At 41.1% G+C, this 15346-nt stretch overlaps 1 protein-coding gene across 3 annotated transcripts in view; it reads left to right on the top strand.

The window, feature by feature from the left end:
- RASSF8 (Ras association domain family member 8) overlaps positions 1 to 15346 on the top strand; it is a 130044-nt gene that overhangs the window by 13374 nt on the left and 101324 nt on the right. The window contains exon 2 of one of the 3 annotated variants that reach the window (XM_075898743.1): positions 8510 to 8711. The exons of the other annotated variants lie outside the window; for them this stretch is intronic. The gene's annotated coding sequence lies outside the window, so the exon portion shown is untranslated. The remainder of the gene's footprint in view (positions 1 to 8509; positions 8712 to 15346) is intronic. 3 annotated transcript variants of the gene reach the window in all.

Here is a 15346-nt window from a genome sequence, read left to right on the forward strand (position 1 = left end):
CATAAGGAAAATATAGGATGAAACATGCAGAATGAAGTGGATTGGATGGGGTAGTTTTCATTATAGGGGGAAAATAAAATTGCAAATGAGATACTTATGGTGTCTGGCAAAAGCTTACATAAAACAAATTAACATCAGAATTCAGATGCCAACATCTCTTCTCCCCAGATGCAACGTAAGTTACTTTAAGAATAAATATCCATTTTGGTTTATGAACTCTAAGGAATTCTGCACACTTTCTGATATCAATTACTCCCACACAAAGTTCAAGTTAGAAAATAATCCTGAAAACATCTCTGAATATTTTGGCTAAGCACTTTTCTGTATGTTTTACAGCTGTGAACAGTGGGGGAAAAATAAGAATCAGTTTAATCTGCTCTTATGTCTCCATGATTTTAATACCTATGAATCCTAAAGTGACATTGCCAGTCCTATGACCCATATAGTCTCACAGTGGGTCATAAATTGTCCACCTCTAGGTCACTAGTTCAAATGTTACCTTAGTCAATATAACAACTAAAACTTGTTACTATTTGATTATTGTCCTGTAATTATTGTGAAATGAGTTGGTCTCATTTAAATTTGTAGGTTTCCAAAAATTGCCACAATTGTTTCGTGTGTGTCTGGGGAGAGGCATGGAAAATGAAGATTTTTTTTTATTTTTCAGCTGATCTGTCTACCAGGCCTGTAGACAGGCTTCCAAGTGAGAGAGTTTATATGGTCAGATTCCATTGGTTTGCATCAGTCTCATGCTCATGATTCTTGGGACAACAGGTTTATCAAGTAAACATTACTTAAAATCTTGGATCTACATAGACTCCTAGACTTTAAGGTCAGAAGGGACCATTATGATCATCTAGTCTGACCCCCTGCACAATGCAGGCCACAGAATCTCTCCCTCCCCCTTCTAGAATAATCCTCTCACCTACATCTCAGATATTGAAGCCTTCAAATAGTTTGAAGACCCCAAGATACAGAGAATCCTCCAGCTGTGATTTGTGCATCCTGAACTTAAAGAATTTAGCTACATTTCTCCTCCCCTCCCGCCCTGTAACTGATGATTTGAGGAAGGATTGAAAAGACAAGATCTTTGCTATATCCAAATAACAATGAAAAGTTTGGCCTTTCACTGAATAACTCAGGTACAAAGGTTGGTAAGTTTTATGATTGCCCTAAATCATCACCTGTAATCAAATGGATCCTATGCTTAAGTTTCAGCACTTGTGAAAGTGTTTGCAGAATCATCTGTCTTATCATGGTTTATAAGATGCTTGAAAACTGCTCTTTCACCTGTCTGCAAAACAAGGTGAACGAGGAGATATTTTTATTGGACCCACTTCTGTTGGTGAAAGACATGAGTTTTTGTGCTTACACAGAGCTCCCCTTCAACTCAATGTAGGCTCGATAGCTACTTTCTCATTGACCTTGTCTCTCTGTTAACTTCAGACCAACATGGCATACCTGTCTGTCGAAATTGTTCATCTAGTTCGATTGCTTATCTCAACTCTCTTGTAATATCAAAGTATTTATTTTAATGTGTGAGTGTTGTGAAAGTGGATGACTAGATTTTAGTGTGAGATTGATATGATTATTTAAATATATGCATTCAGGAAATGCTTTTCAGCTGTGTTGATAGGCTCTTTAAATTTTCACCACTGAACATCTTTGTTACAGGCAGTGTCATTAGGGAGCACAGTACCTTCTGACTGGCATTTATCTGAGAGATTGTACAAGTATTTCAGATGTCTAGAACAATCTGTATTTTGCTTTGGGTGACATGATTTCAAGTGAACTCCTCCATTATTTACCAGCATAGCCAGTGTGAGTGAAATAGGACCCACTTACGTACTGTTTTTCAGAAACTATATTTCTTTGATATTTGCACAAAGCTGTGCAGCAGAACCCTCACCTGCAACATGAACACAAAGAGAAGTAGAACAAGAAGGCAGGTTTAGTCTGTGATGGTCAGGGTATTTCACCCTCACTGTATTCCCATCTGTTATACCAGGATGTTACCCCAGCTCTAAAGTGAAGGGGATGAATAATAATGACACAACATGACAGCCTTGGGTTGTCTCTCCTTTTCCTCATCTTTAATTTGGATCTTGTTTCTTAAATAAATCCGTACACTGCATGTCATTCAGGCTACGTGGCTAAAACTAACATTGTAGACTTTCAGGCTTGGATTGGAGCCTAGGTTTGAGACCACCTCTCTTGCTGGTTTCAGAGCCTGAGCCCAAATGGCTACCCTACTTCTGATAACCTGTAGCATGAGCCCCGTAAGCCTGATTCAGTTGTCCTAAGCTTTGAGACTTACTGTTGTGAGTCTCTTATTTGCAATGTTGTCCCACAGGAACACATAACCACAAAAGCATGTGTGAGAGAACTTGGGGTTTCAAACCTCCTCTCTCAGGTCCTACCTAGTGCAGTGACTTAACTGCAAAGCCGCCTTTTCTTTCCTCATCCTCTGATACGAAGCATGCTCAGGGCTGTTGACCCAGTGTTTACCAACTGTAGATTGCAATGGCCTCTGCCATCTACTGTAGCGTATTAAGTACTAGAAGATGCAAACACCTAATGTTTAAATGGAGATAGGGACAGTCTGGGGGGCTGACAGACTTACCAGGCCCTATGGCAAGATGGGGAAGGCTGGCTCCTCATTTCCAGAAGGGGTGGCACTGGGGCAGCCAGCCCTTAGCACTGTCTGGACCACGCCATGCCCCACCTCCGTAGGCAGACCTCAGAGCCACCTCAGCGTGCATTGTGCAGCACTCTGATGGTGATTTAAAGGGCCAGGGGCTCTGGCCATGGCTGCTGTGGTAGCAGCAGTTGAGAGCCTCACGCCCTTTTGAATATCGGGCCCCAGGGCATCTGCCCTCTTTGCTGCCTCCCTTCCCCGTCGGCAGGTCTGGGCGACAGTCTTTTCATTGTCTCTGTACAGTGGGGACTTGTCCCATGGATGGTGCCCAGTGCATTGCTACAATATAAATAACAATATTAGCACTGTAGAGAAATCCTGCAAATGGGCAACTGATTTGACCATAGTCATCTGCAACAGCCGTGCTGGAAAGCAGGAGGAAATGTGAATCTGCTAAAATATTTTCAACTCTTCAGTGAAAGCAGATGCATTAAATTAATGACACAAACTTCAAGGGATCTTGGATTTGGATTAAGGGAGGAAATAAAGTAACACTGTCAGCAAGAGCAAAGAGGAGACGTGTGCTGCATTCATAACAAACTAACTTCCTTTCAGAAAGTATAATAAAAGATGCAGCGTGTCAGAGCAAAAATGAGACCCCTATCCAGGTAAACAAAACAAAGAACAAGATTGAAATAGGTGATAGAACAGGAGACGTGTGTCTTGGGCTTGCAAAATAGTTTAATGGGTAGCTGCCAATTTAATGTTTGTTAGTTACACAACTGGAATTATTTGTAGAGTAACTGACACCTCTTTCATCTCTCTTGGTGTTTTCTGGAGAGTTTAATTGTGGTATTTGAACATTGATCCACTGGCTTATGTATATGCAGTCATTAATTTGACTTTTGGTTAACTGTTCTTGAAGTTTAGCACAATCATTGACAAATGTACATTCAAACCCAGTAAGAGATCATATCAACAACATAAATCCTAGCAAGTGTTTTCTGTAATACAGTAGAACTGTGCAAACATAAACATGGTTGTACTTTTGCACATACGCAGGTTGGTCTCTGACTCTTACAAAATGTTTAATAGTAGGGTGCTGTTATGAGTTCACAAATCATAATTGTTTTAAAATGTTTGACAGTCAATAAACTACAATTGTCAGTCTTGTGATTTGGTTGTTCAGTGACATATAGCACGTTTTTATTAGCACAAATGTGCTAATTGCAGTGAGCATCCCAACTGTTAGTGTAAAATAAGGAGGTTTTACTTTGTTACTGCATTGTTAGCTCACCTTGTTGACCCTGGCTATTCCTGTTCATTTAAGTAACATTGCGTTTGCCAATCATTGTAGTAGGTAGGCACCAACTTCTTGTATTGGTTTTTTTTTTTTCCAGTAAGATGAAGTGCATTAAGGACTAGTAACCAAACCTTCAGTGGGGTGTTAGTGTGGGGTTTGTGTTTTTCGTCGTTATTGCATTTGACTCGTGTGTGTGCTACTACACAACTGATTTTGAGAATAATCTTTCAGAGTATAAGAATCCTGTTTTTTATCCTGGAAAAACAATCATCCATAGACCTTCCTTTTAAAAGGGGGGAGGGTGTATTCCCACATTAGACTGGCTTGTGAAACTAATTTTTAATAAGGAAAATCTGACTTGTTAATTACTGAAGCAATATAGTTAACCTTAACACTTTCACTTAAGACCCAACGCTACACCCAGTAAAGTCAACTGTAGTCTTTTCTTACTGAACATTAGAGTGAATCTTTAAACCTCTTTATATAGAATAATACAGTGCACTCTGCCTGATCTTCTACAAGTATTAATCTTTGAATGCAAACTAAAATACTGCTCCTGTAATAATTTCCATGCATGCATAGAAGTCTGCCCATACAGAACTCATTGTAACACTTTGGCCATGTCTATACTTACCACATGGGCGATTGATGTTCTGGCATTTGATTTAGTGGGTCTAGGTAAGACCTGCTGAATCGAATGCTGAGTGCGCCTCCAGTTGTCACCAGCACTCCTCACAGTCGTGAAGAGTAAGGGAAGCCAATGGGAGTATTTGCTCCTGTCATCCTCCCATTGTGACGACCGTGCCAAACCCAGTTTAAGGTATGTTGACTCCAGTTACATTACATATGTAACTGTAGTAGCGTGCTTTAAGCTGACCTTCGGGGTCTAGTGTAGATCTGGCCTATGTGTGTGAATGGCTTGATGTAGGACTAATGCTTGGAGATGAACACTGTAGATGTGTAAATGTTGCGTTGCCTTGCCTTACCAAAACTTATCCAAATTAATCGTGGGAAATAATAGTTGAGCAGCCTTAATTCTAAGTTAACTAACTCTTGTCATTTTATAAATAAAGAAGAGCTTTATATTAAATGAGCTGCTTGCATAGCACTAGCATGTACATGGTCAAAGACTAGCTTTTAAATGTTGGGTTACATGTAACTCCTATAATTAGCAGGTTTTTTGTTGGCATAATTTATGAAGAAACATACATACTTTTTATAAGGTAACAAAAATTGAGGTCTTAAAATACTGAAATGCCTGTACACATCCATATCTCTCAGTATGGTACTTTCTGTAGAGCAGTGAGTGCTGCAAACTAGGGAAGTTAATCCTTTTTGTTATATCAAGCACTATATACCTCTGCCACATTAAGTACACTAACTTTTGTTTGTGATGCTTGTATATTGTATCTGGAATCTGTTATAAACTGCCTCCACTGTCACTAGTTTATAAGCAAGCTAGGGATGTTAAATTTAATTAACTAACTGAATAGTGAATGGGATTTCCATCAATATTCGATTACTTGATAAGGGTGCCTCCACCTTTGAACTGTAGCTCTTGCTACAATTGAAAAGCAGAAGTCCCTCAGGGAGCACGGGGCCAGTGGGGGACTCCCTGCGGTGCCTGAGCCTTTGAGATGTACAAGAGCCCTGCTTGGGCTCTTGTACATTTCAAAAGCTGAATTGCAGCAGAACCGGCGCGAGCAGAGACTGCTTGAGTCCCTGCTTGTGCTGTTTCCTGCTGTGCCTCTACCTCCCCTGCCTCCCTCCCCTGGAGAAGCTCTTGCTTCCACCCCTTACTGCCTCTCTGATATGCGTATTGGATAGTCAACTAGTCGCTTACATTTTAAAGCAGTCTGATAACGCCTTGTAATATGGATGTCAAAAAATCTACGTGATTTGTATGGAATGAAATCCGAGTTGGTTGGTTTTGCTGAAGTGAAAGCACTGAAGTTTGGCTGATCGTTTGACAGATCAACTGATGTTTTCCTTTCGATCCATAACTGTGCTCTGCTTTCTTTGTTCTGATACTCGCCATTGACCTCTTGATAAGTTATTTATGAAGAGGTGTTTTCACTTGGGATTAGGCATTTGCTTTGACTTTGTTAATGAAAATGCATTTAGTGTATTTAATGAGAATATGCTGTGCAAATCTTAAAAGAATGCATTGGTGCCTGTTTCATTGTGTTGGCACTATAGAATATGTTGAATAAATATGCAAAACACTGAACTCTATCCACTTGTTAACAATGATTCACCCTACCTCCCATCCCCAAAAGTAAATAGTGGGATCTGCATGGTAGAAGGGTACATAAGCTTTTACCTTCAGGTTGCTGGCTAAGAATTGGCCAGAGTTCATGATGTCTGAAATAGGGATGTTACATTTTGATTAGTCGATAAGGACTAGCATGGTGTTCTCCCTTTGAAATGTACAAGAGCCCCAGTAGGGCTCTTTCTGATAGAGGCAACAAAGGTGCAGGGGAAGCAGCTAGTGTGTTGACTATCCGATAAGCTTTTGCTTATCGATAGTTGACTAGTCAAACAGTCACTTACATCCCTACTCTGAAATGTGTATTTGGTATCTTGTGTTGTGAAATCTGAAAGGTTGTAGGTCTTCTAGAAGAGAAGTGTGCACGTCCCCAAACTGCCAACATCACAACTGGCTGTAATTGGATCCCTTTATTGACAGTCTCATAAAGGGTATGTCTACACTAGGAAATTATTTTGAAACCACTCCTGAAATAACTATTTCAAAATAGGTGACCATACTACAGGGAAGCCTCGAAATTTGTCCAAGGCAGTCTCCCTTAATGCAGATGTGCTACCTCAGCTTAGAGCCCCAGGAAGCACTGGGGGAGTAATTACTTTGACTCTGAGGAGTAGTTATTTTGAAATAGCAGCAGTGGAGTGTCCACTATTTTGAAATAACTATTTCAAAATAAACATCATTCTTCATGGAAAACAGGAGATATTTCAAAATAACTAGCCCATTACTTGGAAATAACGGGCTAGTTTGTGAGGAAACTCTGCTTGCTCTTTAGGAAAAAAAAGGGGAGTTATTTTGTAATAATTCCCTAGTGTAGACCCACGAGTAAGGGAACTATGAATTTAATAGATATGTAGGGTTAATTACACTCACTTTCACAAATGGTCTTTCCAAGTTAAGGTAGAGGCACAAATGCTTCTCCAGAGTACACAATCAACACTTCCATTGCCTATGGTGTGCCTGCTTTGTGGATAACTGAAGAAGGATTTCCTCTCAGTCCCTCCCATAGTATGTTTGTTTAATAAAATCCCTACCTTAACCTACAGGGTTTTTTTTAGATACTTCACAAATATTCCAGGAAATACAGTTCTTCATAGATGGTATTTGCTTCAGTGCAATATCCCAGATTGTGTATTTAGGAAAGTTTACTATAAATTATCATGTATTGAAATTCCCTGTAAATGATTTAGATGGACTTTTCCCCCTGCTTCTTTCATGATTTAATACAAATATTAATTACACTGGATCTTACATTGACTGCATATATTGACATTCTATATTTAATAAAAAAGAGAAGCCATTTAAACCCCAGCACCTAATTGATGCCATAATAGAGTCAAAAATATGAACACTTTCAGAGAGCAGAAGCAACAAGGTCAATCTCATAAGCAGGTTTGCTGCATGCTTGCCCTGGATGTAGATGAGAAGCCAATCGCTAATAATGGATCCAGAATTTCAGATCTGCTCATTCAGACACTAGTTCCTTTGTAAAAAGCAACACCCACTTTATTATTCATTGGGCAGGTTACAGACTGTTTCACAATCTTGTGTGACAGCCACGTATTTTTATTTTTTTAGCCATTGTATCTTTTGCAAGTTTTGGACATGCCCCACTCTTTACCCAATATATTTTGACCTTTTCAAGACACTGACTACAAAGCAGTAGTGCTGTTATTTTTAAAAAAAATCTACTATCTAATGCCATATGATTTTTCTCTTATTAATTTTCTAATGAAACTACAGGGATAGAATTTTGTTGTTAAAAATAATGACACATAATGGAGAGAGTCATTTTAATGTAACCTTTGTGTATTGGGGAATCTTTCAGATCGAAATGTTCTCTTTATATGCACACCTTCAGTGATTTTTGAGTATTGTGCAGGAGCAAAGTGATGCTAGAGCAAAGCAACACTAGAGCAAGCAAATCAAGCTAAAAGAGCTTCATTTTGCATTCCCTCCCACATGTGTCTGCAGAAAATGTAAGTGAGCAGAAAATGTTGGACGCATGGAATAAAGACTTGGGGCTCCGACTTTTTAAAAAATCTTGGGTTAGGCTCCAAAGCTATAGTTAGCCACTCTGGTGGGGGTTTACAGACTCCATGCTATGGCTAAGGGACTAGCAGAACAGTACTGAGTCGAGAAGGCCCTGCCCCTCTGCAGCTGCGGAGCCGTTCTCCACATAGACCTGCATTAAAGGGAACAGTGGCAGTCAAATGGAAGCGTAGGGGAGAGACTGCAGGAAGGCAGTCAGGCTGCTGTTTCTGGGACAGAATGATCTACAGGGGATATATCTGTATTGTAGGTAAGGCCTGACCAGTAGGCCAGAATTTGACCGCTTTCTCCTAACCAGCTCTACCTGACGACCAAGAGGAGCAATTGAACAGAGACATTGAACCAGGAAGCCCCAGCTGATTATCTGAACTGTTGAGACTGTGTGAGCAACCTTCTGCTGAAGGAAGCAGGGACCTGGGACCGTGCTCCAAAATGAAGAGAGAACAGGAAAGGTAGGAAGTGGAGTAAGGGAAGCCAATCTGGTGCACCAGTTAAACAGGGTCTGAGACTTTTCCCCATCTCTTTTCCCCTTTGGGCACCTGGGCTGGGATGTGATGGAGAGGAAGGGCTTGTTTCTTCCTACCCTTCCCTCCTCTGTTGTCCAATGGAGAGAATGTGGGGAAAACTGAGGGATGACATTCTGAAATGCCTCAGGGCCTCTGACTGTCTGGCAAGGCCATCCCAAGACAACCATTAAGTCGTGGCCTGCCAGGCCCCGACGAAGCCCTCTACAGGCACCTGAGTAAGTAGACTGATAATTGAAAGTGCTGAGCATCCAGCAGGTCACACATGCCTCAGTGTGAGGTGCCTTGCCTCAGGTACCCAATGCTGCAACTCTTGGCTCTGCATTTCTGAATTAGAAGGAAGCAAATAAAAGTGCATTTTATAGAGCTTATAATGTTAGCCTCTGGGGGGAGTGGGGAAGGCATTGGGAAGATGAAATACTCTGTTACCCTCTGCTGATATTAATCATTATTGGCATTGGTAATACTGAGGTGGATGTTTCACTTTCCTTCTCTAAATGACAGGCCACTGGTGCTGCTAGCTGATATTCAGGGTAATGAAAAACCTCTACTTTCCAGCCTAATCTCCTGCAGATATTGTTAATGGCTGAGGTTTGATGCAAATGTTTAAACTAAGTAAGTGCTCTTTCGAAAAAAGGCGTTCTTGAATGCCAACAGGGCTTTCTAGAAAGAGAGCACCCAGACTCACTCGCTGCTTTCTTTTGAAAAAGCGGCTTGCTTTTTCGAAAGTTCCGCTTACAGTCTAGGCGCTCTTTTTCGAAAGTTTTTTTCGAAAAAGCCTCTTTCGAAAGAGGCTTGCAGTCTAGACATAGCCCAGTTGATTTTTCTCAAAGAAGTACTATATAATAAATATGCCAACCATTCTCTTTAGGACTCTGTGCTAATCAGATAAAATCAGACCACACAAGATAAAAGATGTAACTTACTTCCTTGCTGGGAAGGTTACATGTTCTAGAAAGATGGTACCTTTGCCTTTTTGAAAACACATTTGTCATGTATCTCTCAGGTGTAAAACAAATCTATGTTGGCATTCTACTTGTTCAGGGTCTGTCTAAATACTACAGAGCAGATGGTTTAATTTGAAAACAAGGGTATTAAAGCTGAGTAACTAAGTAATCCACTGAAAACAGGGCAGCTAGAACAGACTGTTGGGATCAGAAAAGCTGCTGGGATAGTGTTTTTTTTATTTTATTTTATTTTTTCTTGAACATTAAAGCAAAATTCAGTGTAAATGCAAATTTATTTGATCTGAGCCCCTCACATTTTCACTGCTCTTCTACCCTATTCCCTGTGACACTAACCTGCTTACATAAAGTTTATTTTTAGGGGTTTGGTGTGGAGGGAGGAGAAGGGATTAGTAAAATCCCTTGCTTGTCTAGACTTGCTCATCTGGTCCTGGGATTTAGAAATAAATAAATTGGGGGGGGGGGGAAATGTATGTTTGACATAATTACTTTGAGTTACACTGGTACCTAAAGGTTCTCTTCAAATTGTCACATTGATTAGTGTTGCTTTTTCTTCTTCTGAGTAACCTGTTCAAGTTGTCTGTGAAATGAAAGGTAGAAATAAATAACTTACAAACACTGAGGGTGCATCTGCACTGCATCTGGAGCTTGGAATGAGCTGCGCAATGTGAGCTACACAATTTGCATAGCTTATTTTGAAATTTGGTGCTGTCTACACAACACTTATTTTCAAATAAATCGCTATTCCGAAACATCCCTTGTTCCTCATGGAATGAGATTTCCAGGGATGTCAGAATAGCGAACTCGTTATATTTCAAAATAGCAGGCACGCTCAAAAGATACTGAATGGCTATTTAGGGATACCTTTTGTATCCCGAAATAGTGCTGCAGTATAGACGTTGCCTGAGAGAGGCAGCTTGGATTCACAGGCAAATTTATTGTATATAAAATACCTACTACTACTAATGACTGATATAAAGACCCAAACTGACTGCTAGTCGGATTTGCTGCATAACACACAACAGAACATAGAATTTCACTGAGTTATCTCTGCATTGTGCCCAATAACTTTAAGATCTCTTTCCCCTGTTCAGCAATACAGATGTTAAAGCACTTTGTCTGCACCCCAGGTAATATCATGGACAACCAAGTGCAACGCTTTATTATACTGGATGGTCTTGCTATGTTCTGTGCTAACAGTGGGATTAATCCTAAGAATTGTTGAGCATCTGTAGTTCTTGCAGGTGTCATTGGCAGTTGTAGATGCTCCGCACCTTTTTGTATCCAGCCTCTTTTAAGGCTCTACTAGCGGGACTTGCCCGGGAAACTACAGGAACAAAATTTAGAAAAACAGAATCTGGTCCTGACAGCCTCCAGCCACGCTGCAGCTGCCAGTGCCTGACATCTGGCCATTATGATAGAGCCCCATACTTTTCTACTGCTGTATAAAACAAAATCTCTGACTCAAAAAAGAGGCATTGCAGTGTTGAGAATCAGAGCTATTTGACTTGGCAAACTTAGATACAAAAGTCACAACAGAAACTATGTCTCTGTTTTCTTCCCATGTCATGAGTCTTGGAGCCATTAAAAGCACAGTGGAAGGGAGAGTCCCCAAATCACCATGGCTTGTTTCCCCACCATTACTGGAAGCATATGGAGTGTACTCTTCAATAGTGCAATGTTTTGCTTCCTATCAGATGGTATTTTTGCTAATTATCCTTGTAGAAGCTAATGTTTTTTTGGTAGGAAAGTAGGGGATAGACCTGCTGGGTCTGTAAATTCTCATCCAAGAGCTGAGTATACGGATGCCTCAATCAATTGGGCTGGCCCTACTGAATCTGAGAGAGATTTCAAGGTGACACCTCAAACTCTTCCCACATCTTTTTTGATGAAGCTATGAGTCAAACTACCTGAGCCTGCTGGGACCTCTTTAGTCCCTCCTCCAGCACCACCCCCTTGACCAGCTGCCCCTCCCATAGACTGCATCTCTCTCCTCCCTTTCCCCCCAGGATCATCCGGTATCAAACCCAGGACCAGTACCTAGATTTGAGGGATCCTCCCCCCCTCCCCCACCTTGGATTAATTTCTCACTTATCCAGCATCATCCAGTGCTGCCCCTTGGGCCAGTGCCTCTCAAAGGAGACACCTTCCCCCCCCCCCCCCCCGCCTTCACTCCTTGCAGCAATGGCGGGGAAGCTACTTCTCCCCGCACTGCCAAGCTCCATGCAGCCCCGGGGAGAGGTGTCAGTCTCGCATCTCTTCCCTCCCACAGTACCTTAAAACCTTCTCCTGGAGGAAAAGTTATCCCATGGAAAGTTTGGTTGCAGTAGGTCTTGTAGTGTCCAAGTTATTAGAGCACAAACATACAAGCATTCTCTTTTATATATTAGATTGCAAACTTGGTTATTCACCTACTAAAAATACACAGAATATTTTGTGTTCTTAAAACTTCTGTACTTTTTTTCTGTGCTTGGGGAATATAAGTCAAACAGTATCTTTTGTGGAATAACTTACATGCAAACATTTGGTATGTGATGAGGGTAATTTTCTGCAGTGATAAAACTGATGTCAGATGCTTCAGCCATACGAGAGGTGCTGATAGTGGTAAAAGCTCATACCTGGAAAAATGTGGGATATATATCAAGTGCTTAAAATGTTATACTTGTTTTTATTCAGACATTTATAATCTGTTCATACATACTTTGAATATAAATATGGAATTGATACTCACAAAGGTGTCAGATGGGTGTGTGCAAACTGAAGCACATTGTCCATTACATTTGTATCCAAGGCCTGCAGTCCTAGTGTCTCATTATACTTGAAGAGCTTGCTGGTAAGGTTAGCCCTCTGTTTCAGTACTTGTCACAGAGGCAAATCAGTAGGAAGCTTACTAGAATTTGTTTGAAACATGACATGTTTTGGTGTGGAACTTTTGATAAATTGTTTCAGCTAATATTTTAAAATGGATTATGACCTTGCAATTCCTTTCAGAAGCACTCTGCTTTTAAAAAAAATTCAATTCTGTTTTTTTTCCCCTAGCAGATTCCAAGGCTATGTTTAAGTAACCAGTGTAGCTACTTACAAACCTGTCCACCATATTCTGACTCCTCTGGGGGTAACTGTTGTGAGGGTGCCATCTCACTCTTACTTCCCTTAATTGTATTCTAGACTTTTGTAGCTGTAGCAACCTAGACTGTACTTGGCGGAAAAAGTTGGAGTGGGGCATTGGGATTCAAATATGTCTGAAAATGACTGGAGTGTGAGCTATAGTTGTAGCACCTTTTGTAAATAGTTTTCTTAATAAGGAGCCTGTTTATTTTTTGGAACTGTGGAGTCTTGTTGTTACCTAACATATGGCAAGTGAATTAGAAGCCAGTCAGACACAATATTTGCAAAGCGGTATTTCTGTAGTCAAGGAGCAACTGGTAGATGAAATTGACAAGCCAGAGTTCTTAAACTTGTAGCAATGGGTTCCTGTTTCCATTTCTGTGGAAACATTGGATTGGTGAAACTAGGATAAGCATTTCCTGCTTCCGCTTAAGGCTGTATCCACAAAAAATTCTTATGATTTAAAAAATAAAATAAAATCCAGAGTTCTGTTATGCTACTCTGGCTATTCGTGGGCTGCTTTAGCAATAAAAGCAATTGGGTCATAATGTGTTTTAGTGCCTTTGTGTCCTCTGGGACTAGTAACAAGGTGACTTTGTTTACCACTGTTTGGATTTACAGTGTAATATGAATGGAATGTTAGCTGCTTATAACACATGTAACTATTGTCCTATCAGTACTCCAGAATCTGCCAGTTAAAACACAGTAATGTTTCTTGAATATCACTGTCTGGCTGATATGATGATGATACTGATACTATTGCTTTATGATTTGCGAGAGGATGCCCAACTCTGAGTGAAAATGGTAACAAGTAATGAATTGGTGGGTCAGAGCTCTGGTTAACTTAGCTGCTACTTGTCATTTTACTCCTAATTCCCAGGGAAATGAATGTGGGATTAAAAAAAGGAAAGTAGGGCTTTGGTTTAAGCTTTGCAATCTTTAAAAGCAAAGATCCAAAGTCTATTTCCATGGAAATGGAAACTTTATTCTCTCTTGTCAGCTGCAGCAGTTGGTTGCCTGTCTGGAGAAAGTTTTAAGTGTTCTTTTTCTACACTGTACCTATAGGCTTACAGTATCACAGACTAATAATGTTGATACAGTAGTGTTACATACTTTAGTGGAAGCCTAGAAGGGTACGTGGAATGCTTTCATTGCTATTTTCCGCCTTTAGTACTGGGCAAAAACTATACTGCATGGAAATAATCACCTATTTTGTATTTTTCTGATAAGTTCTGTTTGATCCTTTCATTAAACAGAAATGTGTGTGCATGCTAGGGATGTAAACATCTCTTTAAAAAAAAACACTAACCTTTCGGTTACACTTTGTGGGTTGCTGGCCCAGCGGGCTCTTGCTATGGGTCAGCCACTGACTTCCTGGCAGTGACTGTGAGTTTAACTGGATTAAACTCTTACATCTCTGGTGTTCACACCCATGTGTGTATACATACATATGCATATACAGTAAAACTCCAGTTGTCCGGCACCCAGTGGTCCGGCACTCCTGCTAGTCTGGCACCACCTGGAACTCGGAAGTGCTCCAGGCAGCCAGACAATTGGAGCTGCTCTGCCCCGGGCTTCCCCGAGTCAGCCGCTGGTCAGAACACCCGGGGCAGAGCAACTGGTTCCGTAGCGCCTCCCCTCCGCGGTGCGGGACCAACCTGGCAGCACCCCAGCTGCTCTGGTCCAGACTTCCTCAAGTCAGCTGCTGCTGAAACTGACCAGTGGCTGACTCCAGGAAGCCCAGGGCAGAGCAGCTGGGGTGCTGCCGGGTTGGTCCTGCAGTGCCGCCCCCCAATCCTCCCCACCCCACCCCACCCCAGGCCCCTCAGTCTCCCCCCCCCCCCTCAGATAGTCCGGCATATCTGATAATCCGGCACCCCCTAGGTGCTGGATTATCGGAAGTTTACTGTATTACTGTTTCTACTCCTCTTGTTTCTATCTTAGTCTTTCGTTCAGTTTAACCGCATGACTCCTTTGGTACCTTTCTGAACTCTGATTACCTTCTCTGGACAGATTTGACACCACTAAGTTCTGGTGTAAAATGCACTGATACTGAAGAAGAGCTCTGTGTAAGCTCAAAAGCTTGTCTCTCTCACCAACAGAAGTTGGTCCAATAAAAGATACTACCTCACTCCTTTTGTCTTTCTAATGTCCTGGGAACAACACTGCATACTGGTATACAGTGGCAGAAATGGCTTTATCAGCACCAAATGGTAACAGCAAAAGCAGCTGACAGAAATATATCTTCCCAGAAGATGGAGCATAGGAAATGATCATGTTAGAGGGCTCCTACAAAGGAATGATAGATATGTTTTCTGTGATGTCCACAGAGAATATTCTTGTACTCTGTTAATGATAAAACTCAACTGTACAAGACAAGAGTTGACTGGAGAAACTTGGCAGGCTCTCTTTTATGGATTAGTGATTCTGTTATTTTTGTGGGTAAAGTAGCTAGTCTAATCTCCTTCGGGTTCAAGATTATCACATGAC

Source organism: Pelodiscus sinensis, chromosome 1 (assembly GCF_049634645.1).
Source record: "Pelodiscus sinensis isolate JC-2024 chromosome 1, ASM4963464v1, whole genome shotgun sequence".
NCBI lineage: Eukaryota > Metazoa > Chordata > Testudines > Trionychidae > Pelodiscus > Pelodiscus sinensis.